The 20,884-nt window shown below is 42.2% G+C and overlaps 1 protein-coding gene across 4 annotated transcripts in view; it reads left to right on the top strand.

Moving 5' to 3' along the window:
- Positions 1–20,884, top strand: part of LOC6623062 (transient receptor potential cation channel subfamily V member nanchung) — a 78,265-nt gene that overhangs the window by 41,404 nt on the left and 15,977 nt on the right. For 2 of the 4 annotated variants that reach the window (XM_002048022.4, XM_070208372.1), the window contains one exon: positions 3,361–3,396. The gene's annotated coding sequence lies outside the window, so the exon portion shown is untranslated. Of the gene's footprint in view, positions 1–3,360; positions 3,397–18,149; positions 19,118–20,884 lie in introns of those variants that run through there. The other 2 variants (XM_070208375.1, XM_070208374.1) reach the window with 2 other exon arrangements.

Here is a 20,884-nt window from a genome sequence, read left to right as displayed (position 1 = left end):
CACAATCAAAAAAACTATTGCGAAAACACCCGAAAATGCCAAATGAAATTAAAGAAAATCAACCTATTCGTTAGGCAAACGATTGTCATTGGAACCGTTTCGAACCGCGCGTCACCCTTTCCCCCTCACTCGCACTCTCACTCTTATTCTCTGTGTAATATTGTTTATGTCGTCAAGAAATCAATGCGCCCCAGAGGGCAACCCTGTGAAAGATCAACGCAAATTGCGATCTCTCACCTGCGCAGTTGACAAAAAGAGGAATAAGAAAACGCGTCTTGCGAAGAGATCTTTGCCGAAAAGGGTCACGCACATATCTATAGAGTATAGGCTTTTTATTTTTTGCATTCAAAAAGTGGGTCGGGGGTCGAGAACAATCTCTCTGATTTGAAACGGGGTCGAGACTTGGGTTTTCGACTTGATTGAGTTTTTGCGCTCGCCGTCGCATTGCCATTCGCTGATCCTTCGATCGGTTCAAAAGGTGCAAAATAATTGAACACGAAGGTTGCGCACAGTCAAGGAAAAAAAAATATATAAAAAAATTTGCAAGCATGTAATTGTCTGGGATTGACAAAGGTCGCGGAAGAGTTGCAATTGAATTTAACTCTTTTGTTGTTTATTTATTGGTATCAGAGCAATGCGCAGCATCAACATTTGACTGGCAAAAAGTATTTCAAGAAAATATGTACCAGAAGGGGTTTGATCCTGCATTAAACGGCAAACAATGTTGTCCTGATTGCAATAACATGCAAACTGAAAATAATGAAAGCCGAGAAAAGGCGCCAAAACTAAAGGCATGCGGCTAAAATGGAAAACGGGAGCAGGGAATTGAAAAGGTTGCATTTCAATGGATGATCCGCAGCAAATAAACAACTAATTTAACAAGCATGCAAATTTTTCGTGGCAACTGTTTCTTTAACAAAAAAAAACTCTCCATAAGGATATGTTGTATCAATTAATGGATATATAATTCGACTTTGGTAGAAAGCAACAGTAAGGAAAACTAGACTTGAACTCAAGTGTATTCAAAATCTTTAGTCTTTTGCTAGGCTCTAGCTTCAAGACTTCAATCTCATTCAAATTGAAACCGCAGCGCAGATCTTTGCTATTTTCAGACATTGGCGGGAGCTAAGTGAAATGCACATCCTGATGAGAAATCCTAAAAGCATTGCGCAAAATGGCAAACGCGATCACTTGAGATCTGACAGATCTGGCAGCATAGCTAACTAACACAAATTGTGGCCCTCAAAGTATCAACTTACGTTACCCGGTAATAGATTTAGCGAAAATACAAATGCATTCATTTGCCATTCAAAGGCAATCAAGTGTGTGCGACGTGTCGCCGATCTTGATGCCGATCTATATGCAAATCGACTATGCCCAAGGATATGGTTTCATTGCACAACAATAGGGAATTGCAACCGTGGCGAAAAGGAAAAGTTCAAACCGATCAATGGGAAACTGAAACCCCACCCCCCAAGGCATCGACCCAAATCATGTGCCAATACATTGCCAATTGCCAAAAAAAAAAAAAAACCCCTGAGGATCGATTCTGCGACACATGAATTGACTTCAAATGGCAGAGTAGCATATTCTCCATATTCTCGCCGGTCCGAGACAATTGGCCCGCTCGCATTTGCATGCATTTCAAATTCATTGACGTGTCGACTACTGTTTGTTGATTTTTAATTTATTTTTGATTTTTTACGCTCTCCCAAAGATCGCTGTCTCGTGTTTGTATATTTGTCTTCCTGCTTCTTGTATTTTTTTGCGCCAGGCAGCTGTCAGTTTTTTGCAATTGGGCAATTTCTTTGCGGTTTGCGCACTTCCCGACTTACAGACTTGACTATCAAAGTGTCATCCATCATTTTGATGGGTTTTTGCATTTGTGCAACGTTTTCATTATTATTGTTGCTGTTTACATGTCTGGCCCACTCGCCGCGGGGCGAAAGAAGAAATAAAAATGAAAAATAAAGTCACACGAATCAAGAGCCGAACTCACTTACTTACCCATCTTGTAATTGAATCTTTTATCCTGCATGAAGATCGCTGGGAAAAAAAATGTAGTTCTTTTGTTGTTGTTGTTGTTGCTGCTGCTGCTGTTGCCAGCAACGCCTGCGCAATGCGCAACAAAATTTGCATGTGGCATGAAATTTGAGTGCCACAAGCGCGTGGGTCGACACCACCAGCCAACAACAATGGGGCCAACTTAATGGGGCAGCATAATAATTTTCCACTTTGCCATTGCCACGCACCATAAAATTGCCCATTGCCCGAGCCAACATATACCCCCAACTTCCCACCCCCCTCCACTCCGCAACTAGCTGCTCGACCAACTTCAACTAATCAGCTGTCAGGCCGAATAACTCAATTAACTTTATCGCCGGCGAGTTTGGTGCTGGCCGTGGGTCCCCCGAGTCCAGAGTGTTTCATGGAATTTTCAAATGCAACTGAGTGGCAACTGTCAAAATTCTGTTCAAAATTCAACGAATTTCAGATCAAAACAATACGAAAATGCATTGCCCCCAGACAAGACAAGACAAGTCTAAAGATCCAGCCATTGATCAGCCTCTTATAAAGTGGCGACTGTCATTCGACTGCGACGACGATGACTTTGTATGAAATGCATTTCGAGTGGAGAGCGGAGAACCCCAAGCTGCTCCAAGATTCAACTAAGATCGACACACACACACACACACACACACACACACACACATACACAGAGAGACACACAGCTGGTGGCTATACGGTTCCACTCTGTCTGGCCCTGGCCAGACCAGTCGGCGACTTCAGGTCTGTGTGCCTTAAGTGTGGATGGGGAGCTGTGGCACTCGGAATGTTTTCATATCAATAATTTAGCTGTGCCGTGGAAATGGATTTATTATTTTTATTTGTCGCTGCTCGCCTCAATAAAAAAGAGCCACACAGCAATCAATATGCAATAATCAATAGAGCAACAACATTTTCATTTTCATTTCCCTTTTCCAAGACCTGACAAAAGCGCATCCAAACTTCTTACTTCTTATGCTGGCCAAACAACAGCAACAACAAAAGCGCAACTTGGTCCAACAATAACAATGACGCTGCCGCAAAAGTTTCTTGCGAAGCCTCCGAAAGAAGAATCGAACCTAATGAGTTGTTCGGTCGAGACACGTGGAGCATGCACTGCAAGAAAATCCGAATATAGAACTTACACATCATAGCTTTTTCGCAAAATCTTCGCTTTAATATGGGGATCCAAGATTGTATGAGCAAAATCGAATCTTTAAGCTTCTATCCCTCTCCCCCCCACACACTCACTCTTTCTCTTTATATCTCTCGCTCGCTCACTCTAATCTATTCTCTACTTCTTTGTTCTTTCAGAGATGTAATTCTATATAAAAGTCAGTGTTTCTGGGGGTAAGTACATATTTAAATATATATTTAGGTATATATTATTAAGTATATGTAATTATAGTCTATCAGAGATAGTTAGCTAGTTATTTTTTCTCTGTGTAGCAGAGCCGGTTTCTTGGCAATTGGGTACGGACTGGCAGCTCTTGCAGGTCTGATTGAATCCACTATTTATGCGCTTAAGGTTAATCAAAGCGCGGTCGTGCGATGCTTTACACCTATGCATCCAGGCAGTGACTCGGCAAGGGCTTGGTGGAGAGGGACTGGGTCGGGGGACACGCGGTAGCAGCAGCAAAGGCAGTGGCAGCCACAGCGGCAGCGGCAACGGCAACGGCAGCAGAAACAATTGGAATTTTGGTTGTGTCATAAATGCCACAGGATATGGCACTGCTTGCCATCCATAAATAACAAAATTTTATGTGCGTTCTTTAGCATTGGCTTGGGGGATTAACAAAAATATGGCACCATGGGGCGCCAAGCGATTGTGCCGACTCAACGGCCTGTTTGTTCTTATTAAGTGCCTTCATAGCTCCACAGAAAAGAAATCTTAAAAATTTTAATGAAAATCCACAAGAGCTGGCAATTTATGCGAATGCCTTGATTCCACTCATCTCGGCTGCCACTGCCGAGGCATGCCTCTATGTGGCATGTATCTGTAACAACCTATATAGGCTGCCACTTATTTATCACAACAAATCAGCGCACGCACCCACACAAAACCAATTCGACACGCGCCCATGGTGGGCTCTGATCGGACACCGACTCCGACTCCGAATCGGGCGCGGATTCGGACGCGGACGCGGACTTGAGCGCAGCCCTGTCCACGCGAGATCAGCGCAATTAAGCGTTGTCGGGTCGAATCGCACCGGCCCAGCATCAGTACTCGGCTGAGGGGCCGTGGCGGGCGGCGGCTCTGTAACAAGGTGCTAAATCATTGGCGCGACATTAACCCCAAGCTATGGCACACTTTATCAATGCGCCAAAAAAAAAAGTGCAGAAAAAAACCCAAATACATTGCACCTATCAGCGCCCAAAAGGATAATGTTCGCCTCAGTATCAACAAGAGGAATAACCACAACAGAACCGGGGCGGTCTGCTGTCCATTTGTTGGAGCAGCATCAGCTAATGAAAGCGAAATAGCTGAATTACGACCGCAGACTGGCATACTGGGTCAGCTTATATCGGAAACTGTAAAAATGATAATATTGGCAATGAATTTCCCTTGAAAATAATCTCATTAATGGGCGATACGACAGGAGCTTGTGCCTGATGCATGGCATACGATGAGCTCAGTCATAGGGTTAGCTACAAGGCTTTGTTAGAGTCTGTTGCTTTGAATGAATTTGTGCAAATATTTGTGACATTGGCCTCACTGTGCCTTCCCCATGCCACGGGCAATAGCTCCATTCGGACTCCAAAAAAATGCGCAATGCGATCAAGAAAGAAATGAAGAAAAAATTGCTAGAAATATGTGGTAAAAAATTGTTTGGCTTTTCGCATACCATTTTTTTTTTCTCCTGCAGTTTCTGCAGCCTATCTGTATTTTCCATTCAGTGTCCATTTGTAGTTCATATTCATATCGTGTCTGGTCGCCATGTAGTCCATTTCGCGGGCCGGCAACTTGGGCGGGACTCTGGGAGCCAGTTGGCAACTTTGTCATGGATTAAAATTTATGGGCACAGTTGGAAATACAACATAAGAGAGAGCCTTCGTTTATGGCTGCCAGTTGCTGCCCAGTCTGCTCCAGCTCCAGCCCAGCTCCAGCTCGAGCTTCTGCTTCTGCGTTTTTGCTCTTGGTAAGAGAATTTTGCGCTCAATGTTAAACTGCCAATGTGGCGGAAATTGGGTCAATAAGCGTTTGTAATAACAACAGCAAATTTAAAAAATAATGATCAAAATACTTAATAATAAACAACAATAATGAGAGTGAGCGACAAAAATGGCACAAAAAGACACGGGCACAAAATACACACAACAATATCCACAACAATAACATTTTCTAACAACTGAACTGAACAACGACAACAACAACAACAAGAAAAGCGACAACAATGCCGCACGAGAAAGCTTAAAAAAACTAAATGTAGCAGCAAATGAAATGGAATTCGCAATCAATCAAATATTGCTTAATAATTAAACAATTCAATAAAGTCAACAATGAAAATAAATTGTTATAATAAATTGTCAGCATCAGCTATAAGAGCGGTAATAAGAAAAGACTAGCTCATTTCAGAGAAACGACTTATGAATACCCTAGTCTATATACATATGTATGCATTATATGCAAAGCTGGAGCAGACAATAACTGAGCCACATTTCTTTTGTTATCAGTAGGAGTTGCTATTTTTAAAATTCATTCTATTTTCTGCGAATATGTTAATTTTTAATTATTGGAATAACTTTTTAATTAATTGGTTTATAAGATTTGCGGCACGGCTGGGCAATATATAAATGTGTGTTGTATTCATTTGCATAGATTTCAATTTAAATGCTTCAGTAATTGAGTATTTATATAGTTATAGGTCCCAGTTATAGCATAGAGCATATTAGAAACGCGACAGCAAAACTCGATAATTGCGCAAGCTGCTCAGCGGGCGCGGCAAAAGGCAGGGTCAACTTATTAATAAGTCCATAGCTTTGGACAGACCGCTATATAGAATGGGTTTAGACGTAGCAATCGAAATCAAAAGTTGCAGAACCGCAACTGAAACCGTTGCTCGTCTCTGACTAGAAATAGAAATGCGCTTCAGCAACAGATACATTTATAGATACGCACAGATAGCAGTTACCGATACAGATACAGATACAATCAGTTAGGCAGGTTTTAATGACAAATATTTGTTGGTTGTTTAGTTATTGAAAGCCATGAAAAGGTCCAGTCCGCAATCCGATTTGTGGGCTTTTGTGACTCGATTGCTTCGCTGTTGTTTCTGTTGTTGTGCGTGTGTATGTGTGTGTGCGTGTGTGTGTCGCTGCTTGTTGCCTTTCTCTCGACTGTTGCCGCTTTTGTGGCATTCGTTTCGCTACTTTTTCGAGCCGTTTCTTTTTCGGTGGCTGTAAGTAGTTGCTGTTGTTGCAAGTTGGCCCTTTGTTTGTGCCACAGAATTTTAATTATAAGCAACTTACAACAAAAGCCAATTGTCACTGTAACCGTCCCCAGGTAAAGCTCATTTATCAGTGCGACAGTTCTAAGTGGAAAAAGCGTGGAAAACAATAAAGAATTATATTGGGGAAATTCGCTTCGTTATGAGTGACAGTTGAGCTCAAATAATAGGCACATAGAAGTGTCTCAATACGCGGAAAAAGTTGACTAAGATCAATTTGTCGATCGATAGTTAATATTGACAAGCACAGCTATCGAATTTACATTTATCGATAGCTAATATGAAACGTAAATGTTTACCATTGAAGCACCGCAGCATGAGGCTTGCATATTAAGTACCAATAATGGCAGTTAACCTCAACCTACCCCGCAGTTACCACGCGCGTATCTTACAGATACAAAACTATCTTTCAACACGCGCGCTGTGCGCATCAATCACAACTACTTAAACAGCATATGAAAATATGCCCAAAACTGAGGAGCACAGTCAACAGCAACAACAACAGCAACATCGAGAGAGCTAACAAATATTTATTATTATTGTTGTATTTCACGCCTTTAAGCCGACAGATACAGATACAAAAAAATATGAAAAGAAAAGCCCCGAAAAAAAGATACGTTGTTATGTACTGCGTTTTTCTTATGCTGTTTTGTTGGCTTTTGTGTATCCCTTATGTTGTTTGTTATTTTTATTTGTTGCTCTTGTTATTAAGTTCTCATTGTTCTATGGCTGCGAGCAATTTCTCATCGCCAACGCTCGCAGCTTCGGCTCGCAGCTCGCAGCCGTAAACAAATCTCGTAAGCGCTTTCCAAATTGTATTCGTATATGGGGAAAACACTAAAAACAAAGGAATGAAAACTTTCGGATCATCCATGGAAATGCAGCGTAAACACATAAATTTCGCTATGCCACCCCCCTGCGCCCCTCGCCTAGCTGTGTTGCTTCGTAATTGTTACAAATTTTTGTTGTTATCCTTTCCCTTGCCTGGTGACAATCTTTTAGGTAGCTTCTGGCTGTCGACCCTTGGGTTAGTGCTTCATTGTCTCTTGCCTTCGGTCCAACCCCCTTTTTTGAAGGGCAACAACATTTTCTCAGCTTGTAAGTTGCATTTTATGGGCCTGGACTGTGGCATCATTAGGTTTGTGCCGAAAATTAGGGTACAATTTATGGAGGTGCTCCGTTGCCCGCTGCCAGGATGCGCTAATTTTCTTTGAATTTTCCTATTAAAACGAAGGTAAAAGCAACCCATTGCCAAACTTGTAATTTATGTCCTTGAGAAAAGGAATCGCTACAATAGGAAACTCGTCTTCTACTTCTTTCACTTTTTTTTTCTAAATGTGGCCAATTAGTGGCAGCAAATGTCAGCCTTGCCGCAGAGACCCATACAAAAACCAGCTCTCTGCCAAAAGTTTCCCCATCTGGCTGGCAATTTGCACCTTTAGCTTTGGGCTGGCTTTTCTTTGTATCTGTCACCTAATTGAATTGGGGACGAGTGCCAAAATCGCTTAGTGCTAATCCGATTTGTGGCTGACCATTCAGTTACATGCATCAGTTGCGTTTAGTACCAAACGATCCCCAAAAGTGGACACCCGCACAAGCTTGGCTTTTGCTTAGGAAAAATGGACAAATACTTGCGTGTGTGTGTGCACTTGAGTTTTCTTTCTGCCCCTCTCCCTGTTTTTTTGTGCCCTTGGCATTTGTTGTATTTTCTTTATTTCCTTTTTTATGGAACTTTCCATATTTTTGTTTGTTGTGCCCATTGGTAAAGGTGTCGTAGGGTATACCAGTTGCAATCAATAGTCCTGACTGACTTATTGATTGATTGACAATCACAATACAGCCCAAGCATTAAGGTTCCTGAATATTCCACACGCAATTGTGGGAAATTGGTATTTTTGACATATTTCGCACATTTCGGACTGTTATCATTTATATCATATTAAATAACAGTTGCTAAAGTTTGGTTGGAGCTCTTATGGTAAAGTGCTGATTGCAGGGTAACATTATAGTCGGGCATTAAAAGATCTATTAGCCTGCTCCTTGTGTGTTGTTGCTGTGCGTGTGTGAGTGTGTTTGTGTGTGTGTGTGTGGGAGTTGAAGTGGCAGAGGTGGGCTAGCTCTTACAGTTGGTCAGTCAGGCGCAAATTATAAAGGAATTAATAGAGGCAAGGTCCAACAATGGGCAGATTTATGCTTTGTGCGGGGCCAGTTCAAAAGGAAAACCTCAAAGCATATTAGAATGGCGAAGGGAGTCGGGATTAGGCATTGAGCACTTTGACAATCTTGGCATAAAAATTGGCATTTGAATGCATTTAAATACGAATATGCAGAATCCATGCGGTTACGCTACATATTGTGCTGGAAGGACAAGCCCATAATCATAATGAAGCTGCGCGCTAAGCTGATTGATTGTCCCCTAAGAGCTGAAGGACGAGAACTAACAAAAAAAAAAAAAAATAAAGAAAAGAGAATGCAAATAAAAGATGAAGAAAACGTTGCACGTAATAATATGATGTAACCGAGTACCGATGGGATGAGTTGGAAGACAGACAGCTATCCATCAAGGCGCATTTAAATACAAATGCACAATGGTCGGGCTAACCCACTTAAAACTGTCATTATGATTATTATTGATCATCAGCTGGGGCCAGCCAGAGGCAGACAGGCAGGCAGGCAGGCCGACAGGCAGACAGTCAGACAGTCAGAGGAAGTTGCCTGAAATAGACTTCGAATTGGTCTACGGGATAATTTGCATAATGCCGCCAGTGATAGGGCTAGTTCTGCGGCTCATAAAACAGGTTAGCGGGATTAACTTGCCAATGTTTGGAAAACTTTCTAAGCAAATAACAAAACGCGTCGCACAAACAAATGAAACTGAAATTGAATTTGAAATGAAGAAGTAGCAGCTGAGAGCGAGAGGGAGAGGGAGAGGGAGAGCAACAAGGCCAGGAGCTGGGAGCTTACTTATGATGGGATTAGCGTTTCGCGAAATGTCATAAGGGGCTGCCAGCTGTCAGCTTAGATGGCTAACTTGATCTTAAGCTGTTTTGGTCATGTGAAAATTATGAGTAGAAACTTCAACTACCAACTACCATGGACGGTGCGATATGCTGGCAATATGGCAAAGCCTTCAGAATTGCACAAGAGTTGCGCAAGATCACTTTATCGGCAGATCGGCGCTCGTATTACGATCAGGTAAGGCTATGTACGCATTCCCACACGGGACAGGAATGAGCAGCAAGGCGACCTGAAGTGGTTCAACTAATCAAAACTGACAAGGCAGCAGACCGGCTCGAGATCAAGACAAGACGAGCCCGATCCTGATCCCGATTCCGATTCCGATGTGCATGGGATGCTGATGCTTGGGTCGGGGTGGGGGCTAGACGGAAGTGAGTTCATCAAATTAAAAGGTGACAAAAGGGTTGCAACTTACAGCAACGGTCGTTCGGTTAGCTCGGTCAGGTCGGGCAAAGACAAAGGCCTGACTTAGCAGCCCAGAGACAAGGGTCAAACGTCGCCCAGGCGGGCACAATTGACAGCCCAGCGAGCACCTAGGGCTAAAGTTTAAATTCAATTAAATTCATAGGCTAAAACGAGTTCAAAAGTTGAAAACAACTAATAAAAAAAAACGCAAGCAGCAAAAGGATAATCAAGCAAGGATGCTGCCCGGCTGCAATTAGCTGGCATTTGTTTTGCAGCGGGGAAAGAGGAAATTGACCAGAACTCTTATAAGATCAGGATGATAAGTGTTTTGATGTTCTCGAAATCAAAGGAGGGTTTCAGATGAAACCTTATAAATTATGAGAAATCGAAAGAAGAGTGAACTGTTTCAAAGTGAAAGTTACATTTTGGGAATATTCTATTAATATAATCAGACGGGATAAGCGCTTTTCTTTATGACCCGCATTCGCGATCCTTGTGAGTCGAAAGAAACTTTTCTATCTAGGCTATACAATAGCTACGTGATCGTATGCGTAGCTTTATACTTCACCACCAGCTATTGGCCATGACTAGTCAGCAATTAGGGCAGGCTATTGTCATAAATGACTGGACAGCTGCGCCGCACAGAGCCTGGCACTTGAGAGGGCCGCAGCCAAGTCGGCAAATTAGCGATCGCTGAGCAGGAGCAGGAGCAAGAGGCCTTGGGTACGGGCACTGGTCATGGTCCTTTGATGAATTGCTGTGCACAAGCTCTCGAAGAGTTACGCATCGTTTTGTGTCAGGAGTGTCGACTTGATTGGTTCTGACAGCGCGCGAACCCCAACCTGAAACTGAGGCTGAACCTCAATCGAAGGACTGACTCACAGCAGCTGCGAGCGCGCAAAGATTGCGCCGTGAATTGATGTGGATGATCCTCAGATGATGTTCATGATGATCAAAATGATGATGATGACGATTGCAAGGCGCGACATAAATGTAGCAACTTTGGCATTGCCCAACTGTTTGTTTTGCAGCAGAGCCGAGGGTCAGAGATTGTTCTGTTGTTGTTTTTGTTGTCCCTGTCCGCCTCATATGCAAATCAAAAGGATATCAAACTGCCGCCCTTTGAAGCTGTGCCAAGCCAAAACAACAGAACTGAAGCCCCGGAGAACCAAAGATCAAGAGCAACTCAGACGCTGATGAGCCTCGATTGTTTGCCAGCGAAAGTGACCGTGAACGGTGAATAGTATGGACTGAATACTGCTGCATAGTGAATTGTGAATAGTGAGTAGTGAATGTGATGTGAATGTGAATGTGACTGTGTATGGTAGACCCTTTTGATTGAATTCAAATTAAAGCTGATACGTTCGCGTTTACGGTTCCTAGCCTGCCGCCCATTTGGCAGTGACAACTTTGTCTCATGGTTTCCAGTTTTCATTTTCCATTTTTTTTTTTATCTATTGTATTGTAACAAGTGAGCGAGCCTTAACGGTTTCTCTAGAAATTGTAACGGTTGTAAGAAAATGATTTAAACCTGAATGGGGCGTACAGCATTTTGCAATTATACATTTCGGGCGTGGCCAATTTAATGGCCAAACTTTGTTAGAATTCATTTCTTGCTTTAAAATTATATTTTTCAAAACTGGCTAAGGCACACGCGGCCGAAATCTAACCCTTCAACACCCCATAGGACGGAGCACAACAATCGATAGATCTTCCCATAGTTTTGCTTAATGGTATAATGACATGAAGTGGGCGTGGCTCTGGTTAGCCAAAAGGCATCAAATTTGCCAATTTTACAATTTTATTGGCAACGCCCCGCAGAAACCGACAAATGTCATCAATTTTTAATGGCTTCATTAAAATGGCAAACCCCACGCCAGTTACCCTCACCCCTTACCCCTCACCCGTTACCCCACACTCCTCACTTGTAGCGTAACCCTTCGTCAGATGGGATTTGCATTTATTCTGAAACAACAATAACAACATCGATTAATGGCCGTTACAAATGTTTTCCATTTGTCAGCGTGTGTCGCGTTTTGCTTTTCAAATTTTCGCAATTCTTTTTACAGTCTATTTTTTTTTTTTTAAATTGTTTGAAATTTGCGTATCGCTTTTGCCCATTCAGCCAATTTATGCGAATTTATGATAGGCATCCCGAAACTGTGTGAAATGATTGAAATCAAATAAAAGGCATATGCGATTTGCGATTCGCTTGCCAATTCGACTTGTGCCGCTTTTGTGGGCCTTTGTGAGGCGGTTTTGGGCCCATTTCGTATGGGTTGTTCCAGGCACAGAGCACAGTTCCGCACTGGAAAAGAGCAAACAATTTATTTGAGTGGCATATGCCACTGTGCAAAGTCAGTTTGCATATTAATCAGCGCAATTCCTCCCATAACTGTGGAAAATTGGTGGAAATGGCAAAATGAAACAATTTACTTTTAACTATCCAAGCGATTTTAGAGTCATTTTCAAAGATTTTTGTGGAAGTTCTTTTGAGACGCGACTTAAACTTTTTGGAAAATTAAACAGTCCTGGACAAAAGCTTGTAAGGGCGAAATTTTGGTCTGAACTTTATCGTATAAACACATGCAGTCAGGCTTATTTTGTATGTCTGACCACTTGAAGGGGAATGCCAAACTGCCTAATCATGTAGAGATGCTGTAGCTGCTGCTAGATAAAACAGTTGGACAGTGTCCCAGACATGGGAATGGAGATGCGAGATGGTAGATGGAATTCAACTGGCTGCGATGGCCTAATGGAAGTCAGCATTCAATGAACGAATCGATCGATTTAAATGCAGATGATTACGCGGCAAGAAAGACCAGAAACTGTGTGATATCAAGAGCAACAGCCTCAGCCGGAGAGCTGGGCATGGGAAACTGTGAAACTTCAAGAGCTACTAGACTGTACGGGCAGCCACTTGACCTTGTCTGTGGCAAGCGTCGGCTGCACTTTTGTGTTGTGTTTTTATTGTTTATTGGTAGCCAGTTCTCTGGCAAGAAGCGCGCATTATCCTGGCTGGCCATGCGGCCATTTGTGATGCTCACTGCCCGTCGTCTGCCGTCTACAGTCCGGCGTTCGCTTCTCGCTGCCCGCTGCCCGCTGTGGCATTGTTCTGGCCAAAGGCAGAGACAATGACGCGTACAAAAAACACCTACGTGCCACATTGAATGGCAGGACGCGGGCGGCAGCCCGTTGCCAAGACAATGCGCTGCAGCAAATTGAAAATTCATTCATGTGAAACGCGCTGGCAAGGTGGCAAGAACGAAGTAGTAAAACGTGGAGGAGGAGAAGCAGAAGAAGTTTGACCAGCTCGGCCTATAGAGCTGGGCATTAAAACACCTTTAAGCGGATTATAGGAATTTTGACACTTTTTCGGCGTATCCTTAGCAAGAGAGACAGACCCCTACCCGGACTCGTAGTCAGACGCAGCCGCAGACGCAGCACGTTGCGCCATTGAGAGACATTGACCATTGAGAGATGATTCGTTAGGGCCGGCGGGTCGCGCCAGTTTGTCTGGGTTTTCGGTCTGGCCAGCTCCGGGTGCAGTCAATGAATTGTCGCACCGGCTGGTACTGTCACGACTCTTCTTCACTCTTTGCTGCCGCCCTATTGTCTGTCATCGATGAATGAAAAATGCGCACACAAAAGTCAATTACATGCGTTCTTTTGGCGTTCTAGTAAAATAGATGAAACCCTGGCATTATGTTATTTTTATTATATTTGTAGTTTCCTTTTGCTCTTTTCAGCAATTTCCTCGAATTTCATTTCTCTCTCCTCTTTTTCTCACAAATGCCAAGTTGAAGGGTTTTCCTTTCGCTCATGTATTATGTATATCATTCATCTCCAGCATCCATTTGGCGTGGGCGTTGACCGGCAGGTTGCAAATCGGTTTTTGAAACTAAGTCGAGTTACCTGTTCTGCTCAGGCGGAATCAATATGGAATGCATATAAAGTATATCTGCTAAGGAAATATTTTTAAAGATTAAGAAAACATATCAAAGACAGATGATTAGTATTTGCAATTTTAGTTAGAATTTATTATTGCTGAAAGAATATTTATTAATCTTAAAATATGTTTATGAAACTGTAGACAAATCGGGCGCATCTTTGTTGCCATTGTTTGTTTTCTTGCGAAGGGCAGAAGAGAAGGGTCCTAAGCACAAGAAGGGCAACACATATGCTGTCCTGTATCTGCCATATCAATCGCTGAATCGAAGCGTTGTCATAACTGCTTTTGGTTTTGGCAGTTTCTCTTATCAATTTGCTGCAAATCTCACAGAATCGTTTGAGCTGCATTGTTTACCTCTAACCCAGATGTGCCCAGACATGGTATCTGCATATGTGAATGTGTGTGCGTGTGTGCGTTTGTTATCCTTGTTTGCCAGTGGAAATTCGCAAGGATTAAACGCACTCAAGCATCGATGCGCATCTCAATTGTTGGCCGTGTGTGTGTTTCAATGCTCGCTGCGACAATTGCCAAACTCTCGATTGATCGTTATCGATAAACATGCTATCCGATCGCTTGAGCAATTTGCCAAACAGTTTGCTTTGTGGCCTATGAAATTGAAGCCGATGTTTATCAAGCGGCGAGCTCAACCCAAGCTGAAGCTTCGCCCTGTTGCTGATCCTGGTCCCAGCGCTGGCCCAGATTAATGCAAAAAGCAAACGCATATAGCGGAAATTCCCTGCGTATCCTGTACAAATAGAAAAAAAGAAGCAGAAAAGGTCCAAAGTTTTTCTATACATCAGCTTTAGATTTTTCGTGGCATACTTTGAGGGTTTCCACTACAAAGTTTATTTCGCAAGTTCAGCTTTAATTTAAATTTTCGGCTTCCTTACAGGGTATCTTTAGTCAGGTCAGGTTTGGCTTTGCCCAATATTTTGCAGGTCGTCAGCCGTTTGCTCCCCACTTTGATTAACATTAATGAGCAACAAAAAGTGCAAAATTTACATGGCAACATCGTCTTTTTTTTTTGGCCCCTTTGTTGTGCGGGACCCTTCGGAAAATGTTCTATTCAAAATAAAAGTTGGCGGCAATGTGTGGCAGCACCTGCCCCCGCAACAGCAACAGTAACGGCAACAACAACGCCAACAAGGGGAGCAGCAACAGCAGCGATTTAGGCATTAGACTCCATTGAAGTGCCGTTGATTTGTGGCATTTGCATACGCTAAAGCGCTTAAAGCCTCAAGACCCCAATCGCTGAAGCTAACCCAAATGGGCCTGTTAGCCGGCCATACATACTCGTATTCATATTGTGTATTCATTATATTCAGTTGCATTTTAGAGGCAGTCACTCAGTCAGTGAACGGAGTAGAGAGGGGCCTCAGATTGCATTGTCAGCGCCTTTTTGTTCAACTACTCATTAACATTTATTTGCAAGTGCAGAGAATGCAGAAGAGAGGCAAAAGCAACTGCCATGATAAATACGACAAACCAACAGACAAACAGACAAACGAACAAACAAACAAACGAAAGAAACAACGAGCGAATAGACAAACACAACAGACAAACAAATGCATTGCGAAAACAACGAAGAATGCCAGCGACATTGCAAATAATCACCGACTTTGCAAATACCCTGTCAAAGGTTGAATAGGTATTGCTATCAAACTTCACATATTGGTAAATTTCTCTTATATTGTATATTTTATAAATAAAATAACATTATTATTAACCATAGTAGTTAAATAATTATAAGTAGAAGTTTTTAATATAAGGAGATTAGCTCAATATCAATTTGACCATTTATCCAAGTCATCCCGAGTACAGGGTATACTATGTAATAACAATGGCTGCCTAACAGGGAAAGAGACGCAAATAGGGACAGAAGCATTGCCAGAGACAATGACCAGAGCCAAGTACATAGGGAGCCCTAAAAGTCACATTCAAATGCGTAGGGCGATTCAAAAACTAACAATTCCTCGCAAATAATAGTCAAATATATATATTTATTTGATCTAGCTGTTTGCTAGCTATATTCTTTTTGCTTATATCCAAGCCAAACTATACGATTTAAAGCCTTAAGAAAATGGTTCAGTAGGTGAAACATATTATCTATATATATATTAATGTTTTAAATGTTAACGAAATAATGTTTAGGGTGAAATCAAATTTTATTTGCTAACTGCCCGTTCGACTGAAAATATTGCAAGTCGTACATATTTTCAATTCGAAGTTTCGGGCTATATTTGATCTCCAGCCAAAATTGGTTGGATAATTCTAATGACTGGGGCCCAAGCTATTAACGCGTTGGGGCTGAGTCTTTCTCTAAAGTTTTGTGCTTTGAATACTAATGTTTGTTTATCAAAATGTAGTTTGAGCTGTTTTTTGAGCAACTGCTTTAGTTTAAAGAGTTTAGGTTTGAGATTAATCAATTAAAATTGCAATTAAAAAAGTTTTTAAATTTAAATTTTTTTTAATATTGCAAAATATTTAACACACCAATGAAACTGCCCTCGTATAGCGAATGGCACAGTTGCAATCGTCAGTCAGTCAGTTAGTTAGTGAAAAGAGAGCTGGAAAAATGTGCGCCATTGTTGAGAACTTGCAATTGTTGACTGACAATTGGCAAAGAAGGTAACGAATGCAGGCAGCTTGTACACCCCCTGATACCCTTCGTTCTGTCACCCTTTGCTCTGTCACGGCGCTTCCTTGGTTAGAATCTTGAGTGGAAGTGGAAGAGCTGCTCATGTCATTAGAGCCAAATTAAATTAGAATAAGAATTAGAGCATTGCGATGTGGCTGTGTGTGTATTTGTCATTAGTTTGTTGTTAATTAAAATGAAGCCAAAGTGCGAGTCGAGGCAGTTAAATAAAATCAAAATCAGCGCTAAAAACCGCCCCACGAAACAAAAGCAAACACCTGCGCAGCACAAATAAACACATACATATACTCACACACACACACACACAGACACACAGACACACAGACATAAAGTTCTATAAACAATGGCGACAAATGGAGCTGTCGCAGTCGCAGTCGCTGTTCCCGTTGCCGTCGCAGTCGCTGCAGTTGTCATGGGCAACAGGACACCAAGGAAATTAATGAAACAAAGAGCTGCATGAATATGAAATACGGGGAATGGCTAAGGCAGCTGCTGCCTACAACAAGGACTTGAGCGTTGCATTTTAAAGCGAGCCGTGTAGATAAGCCAAAAAAAAAAATAAAATAAATAAATCGCAAAAGGATAAAAATAAGAAAAGGCCAACAGACCAAACATGTCAGCATCAGTTGGAAAAGTGTCCATTAAGATTAGTTGATTTTGCTTTCGATAGTTTGAAGCGCTAAGTAAATGCGTTAAATAAACAAAAACACAAAAATAAAACTCCCAAGCGACTCCCATTTGACACCCAGCCATGTAAAATACTTCGCCCCCCAACCAGAGGCAGCGACGTTGACGACGGCAGCCCGCAGTCGCAGAGGCAGTTCCAATTGGAAACGCCCACCAGCAGGCATATGCAGCAATAGACGACAACGATGGCGAGCCTTGACAGTATTGCCATCTCGCTTGCACAATAAGGCAACACCTGCTGTGCGTGGCGCTCAATTGGCGCTCTTGCCCGTTCGCTCTCGCTAGCTCGCTCGCTCGCACGTTCACTCCCTCGTTCTCTTCATAGCTCCCTGCACAGCTGAGCGGTGCTCTTTTTACTTTTTAAGCGTCGCATTTCTTTGCTGTTTTTTTCTTGGCTCAAGTGTCACCTGCACCTGGTCGTGGTAAACCGTTTGGGACGGTGTTGCTGGCTGCGCTGCCTCTCTCTCTCACACACACACACACACACACACATGCAAACACACAGCTTAAAACCACAGTTACTTATTTGCATGCCCACCAATTTTCTTATATTTCAGTTATGCGGGAACGAGCGTGTTTTTACATGTTACAAATTGTCATCAAAAAAAACTTATTAATCAACAGCAACATTAAACAAATAAACCAATAAAATGCTGCTGCTAACCAGTTTCCACTCACATTGGCAACTGTTTCTGTGTGTGTGTGTGTGTGTGTGTGTGTGTGTGTGTGTGTGTGGAGCGAGAGAGCCACAAATGTGTTGAGTGAGCAACTAAAAGTTCGCATGGCAAAGCTTCTGGCTCCCTGCTGCCCATATATGTGTGTGTTTGTGTGTCTTGGGTCCGTGTATGCATGTGTGTATGTTGTTTTTGTTGGTTTTCTGGCCTCTGCCGCAGTCGCTGCAGCCAACCCCCCAAAAGTGACAAGTCCGTGCGACTCGTTCGTCTGTGGCTCGTGTGAGAGCGCGCGCCAAGTTTTTAGTTACGCGTCGGAACGGATCCGTTGAATAGCCGCCAAGCCAGAGGCAGCGCTTAGAAGTCGCAATAGCAGCCGCAGCAGCAGCAGCAACAGCAGCGACGGCCTTAGTTTTAATCCATAGTTGAATAACAACAACAAACACAACAACAAGAGACAGACCGGAAAAACGTTGTGTGATCATAAGCAAAATTTGTTGTTTTGTCGCGTTGCAGTTGCCAGTTGCATGTTTCTCGTTGCATCAACTTAACGAAACGCTTAAGCGACGGTTAGCTGACCAACAAACATTACAAATGCAAATACCATAACAAAAAAAAAAGAACGGCTACTTTCCAGTGTTGTATAATATCAAATGCCTTCGATAACGCCCCAGTTTCCAATTGGGCATACATAAACCTTAACGCACAGTGCTCAATAAAACAAACATCAAGAATTTCAATACCAATATTGTTCGTAAAGTCGTGAAATCTGAAGCATAAGCTACTTATTTCGTTGTTAAACAATAACAAACAACAAAAACGTTAAGCAAGCTTCGTACCCAAGCCCAATGAATAAATAGATGAATGAAAGGCGCGCTCAAAATGCCCGCTTAAGCAAATAAACAAAGATAAATAAACATAAACTAGTGATATCCAACATGTAATGTGCAAAACAAACAGCGACAAACATACATAAATATAAATACTGAATCAGACACAAAGCTTCCAATCTTCAGCTCAGTTTTGGTTTAGCTCGTAAATGTCTCTCGTAAATTGATCACAAATTATACAAAACTCAACCGTTTATGGAATTCAAGCCAACAAACCGCTTAAGCAGCCAACAACAACACACACATCTAAATTATTTAAGTATTATATAGAATACACCTGGGTATACTATATTCGATTCCGATCACTGCACAGCAAATACAAAGGCAATGCAGCGCCATTCAAGGTAAGCCTTAAAATTAACTTCATGTTACTCTATGATAGGTAACTAAAGGTTAAAGACAACAAAGTACTGAATTTGAATTCTAGATTCATTAACTTAATATATTCAATAGATACAAATGTGCTTTAAATTTTTGAGAAATCTCAAAATTGAATAACAAAATGATGTCTCATAAAGTGAAATTCAAATCTGCGATCTTTGGATCAGTTTTCTGGACGCAAACATTTGAATTTGGATAATCATTCAGTTTGTGCCGAATCATTATTGTCGGAATCTTTATGAGTTCGTTTCGCTCGTGTCGATTCTTGCTTTCAGTTTTTCAACAATCGCATCCTTCATAAGATGCTCGGTTCTTTTATTGTTTTTCTGCGTTCAATTTGTTGGAATGTGAAACCAATAAAAACAAGAAATAATATTAGCAGAAACCAAACGCAGCCGAATGGATAAGGCTTTAGATACAGAAAAAATATCTACTTGACTTTCATTTAATATGCTTCAAAGAAAAGACAGAGATTCTTTCCAAATTACGTATCTTAACATTGCTTCCATTACAAGCTCAATTAGGCAAATGTGCTTCATTGGCCAACTCAAAGTATTACCCCTAATAGAGGTCAGTTATGCCAGAAATGACGCAATTCGCTCAGTGTACACTTATACATAATGAACAAATAAACGATTTGGAGACGTGACTTCCAATTGAGAACCGTGCCCAGAGTCTATTCTAAGTTGAACTAGTTAGTATGATAGCAGGCACAACTGCGAAATGCTGATCTGAAGACCAAATACAATTGTGCAAATACAGTTTTGTCAGCACACAAAGGTGGCCGCATATTTTGCGGCTCGGGGAACAATGGTAATCTAACAGTGTGTACAATTGAAGCCAAATAGAGGTCCAACATCTGGTATAGGTATATACATATATGATGGGGCTGCAGATATTCGCACAGCTCCGTTACAGAAACAAGCGACAAAGAGTTTGGGGCATTCTAATTAATATCCATATTCGTATTCACATGGGTTGTTTTCTTCCGTTGAGTTTTGGGATTTGCCCTTGGCACGAACTTGACACTAAACCAAGAGATACATTTACGATGCGATTGTTGCGAGTGTGAAAGTTCTTAATTACAAACATTAGGGGGCCCCAGCGGCTTAGGGCTACGGATCACAATCACAGCGTGTGCCCAAGAGACACTTTTCAATGGAGTCTGGAATGGAGCATGGAATGAAAAAGGGATTGGAACAACGGAGACGGCTCCCAGCATAAGTAGAAGCGGAACGATACATTTCAACACAAAGTGGAGACACTTAAAGCTCTACCTGTATTGAATTGAGATTCTCGACTCGCGTCTCTCGACTCTCGATTCTCGATTCTTGATTCTTGATTCTCGATTCTTGCGCCTAACTGCCACTCCAGAGAGCTGAAGCTGCCTCTGGGCCCATGCACAGGCTCAGCATGTGGCTAAGCCGATCATAATTCTTGTTTGACACTGCAACAAACGGATGAACAAATGAACGAGAAGCAAGACAGGGGCTCCAAACTGCCCGGCAGCCCGTCTGCCCGACCGCCCGACTGCCCGTCTGCCCGGCTGCCCGGCTGCCCAGCTGCCCAGTCGCAGTCAGTCAGTCTGCAAGTGTCCGAGTCCGAGTCTGGCAACGACAACGGGTAGCACAGGTAACAAGTGGGAATGCTTTTCAAGTTGACAGTGCCCAGCTATGTGATACCCTGTAACTTGACAAAACATTTACACATTAATTAAATGTATTATATAA

The sequence above is a fragment of the Drosophila virilis genome, chromosome 3 (genome assembly GCF_030788295.1).
Source record: "Drosophila virilis strain 15010-1051.87 chromosome 3, Dvir_AGI_RSII-ME, whole genome shotgun sequence".
Taxonomy (NCBI): domain Eukaryota; kingdom Metazoa; phylum Arthropoda; class Insecta; order Diptera; family Drosophilidae; genus Drosophila; species Drosophila virilis.
Note: the sequence above shows the minus strand (reverse complement) of the source record. Positions and strands in the feature narration are given on the sequence as shown.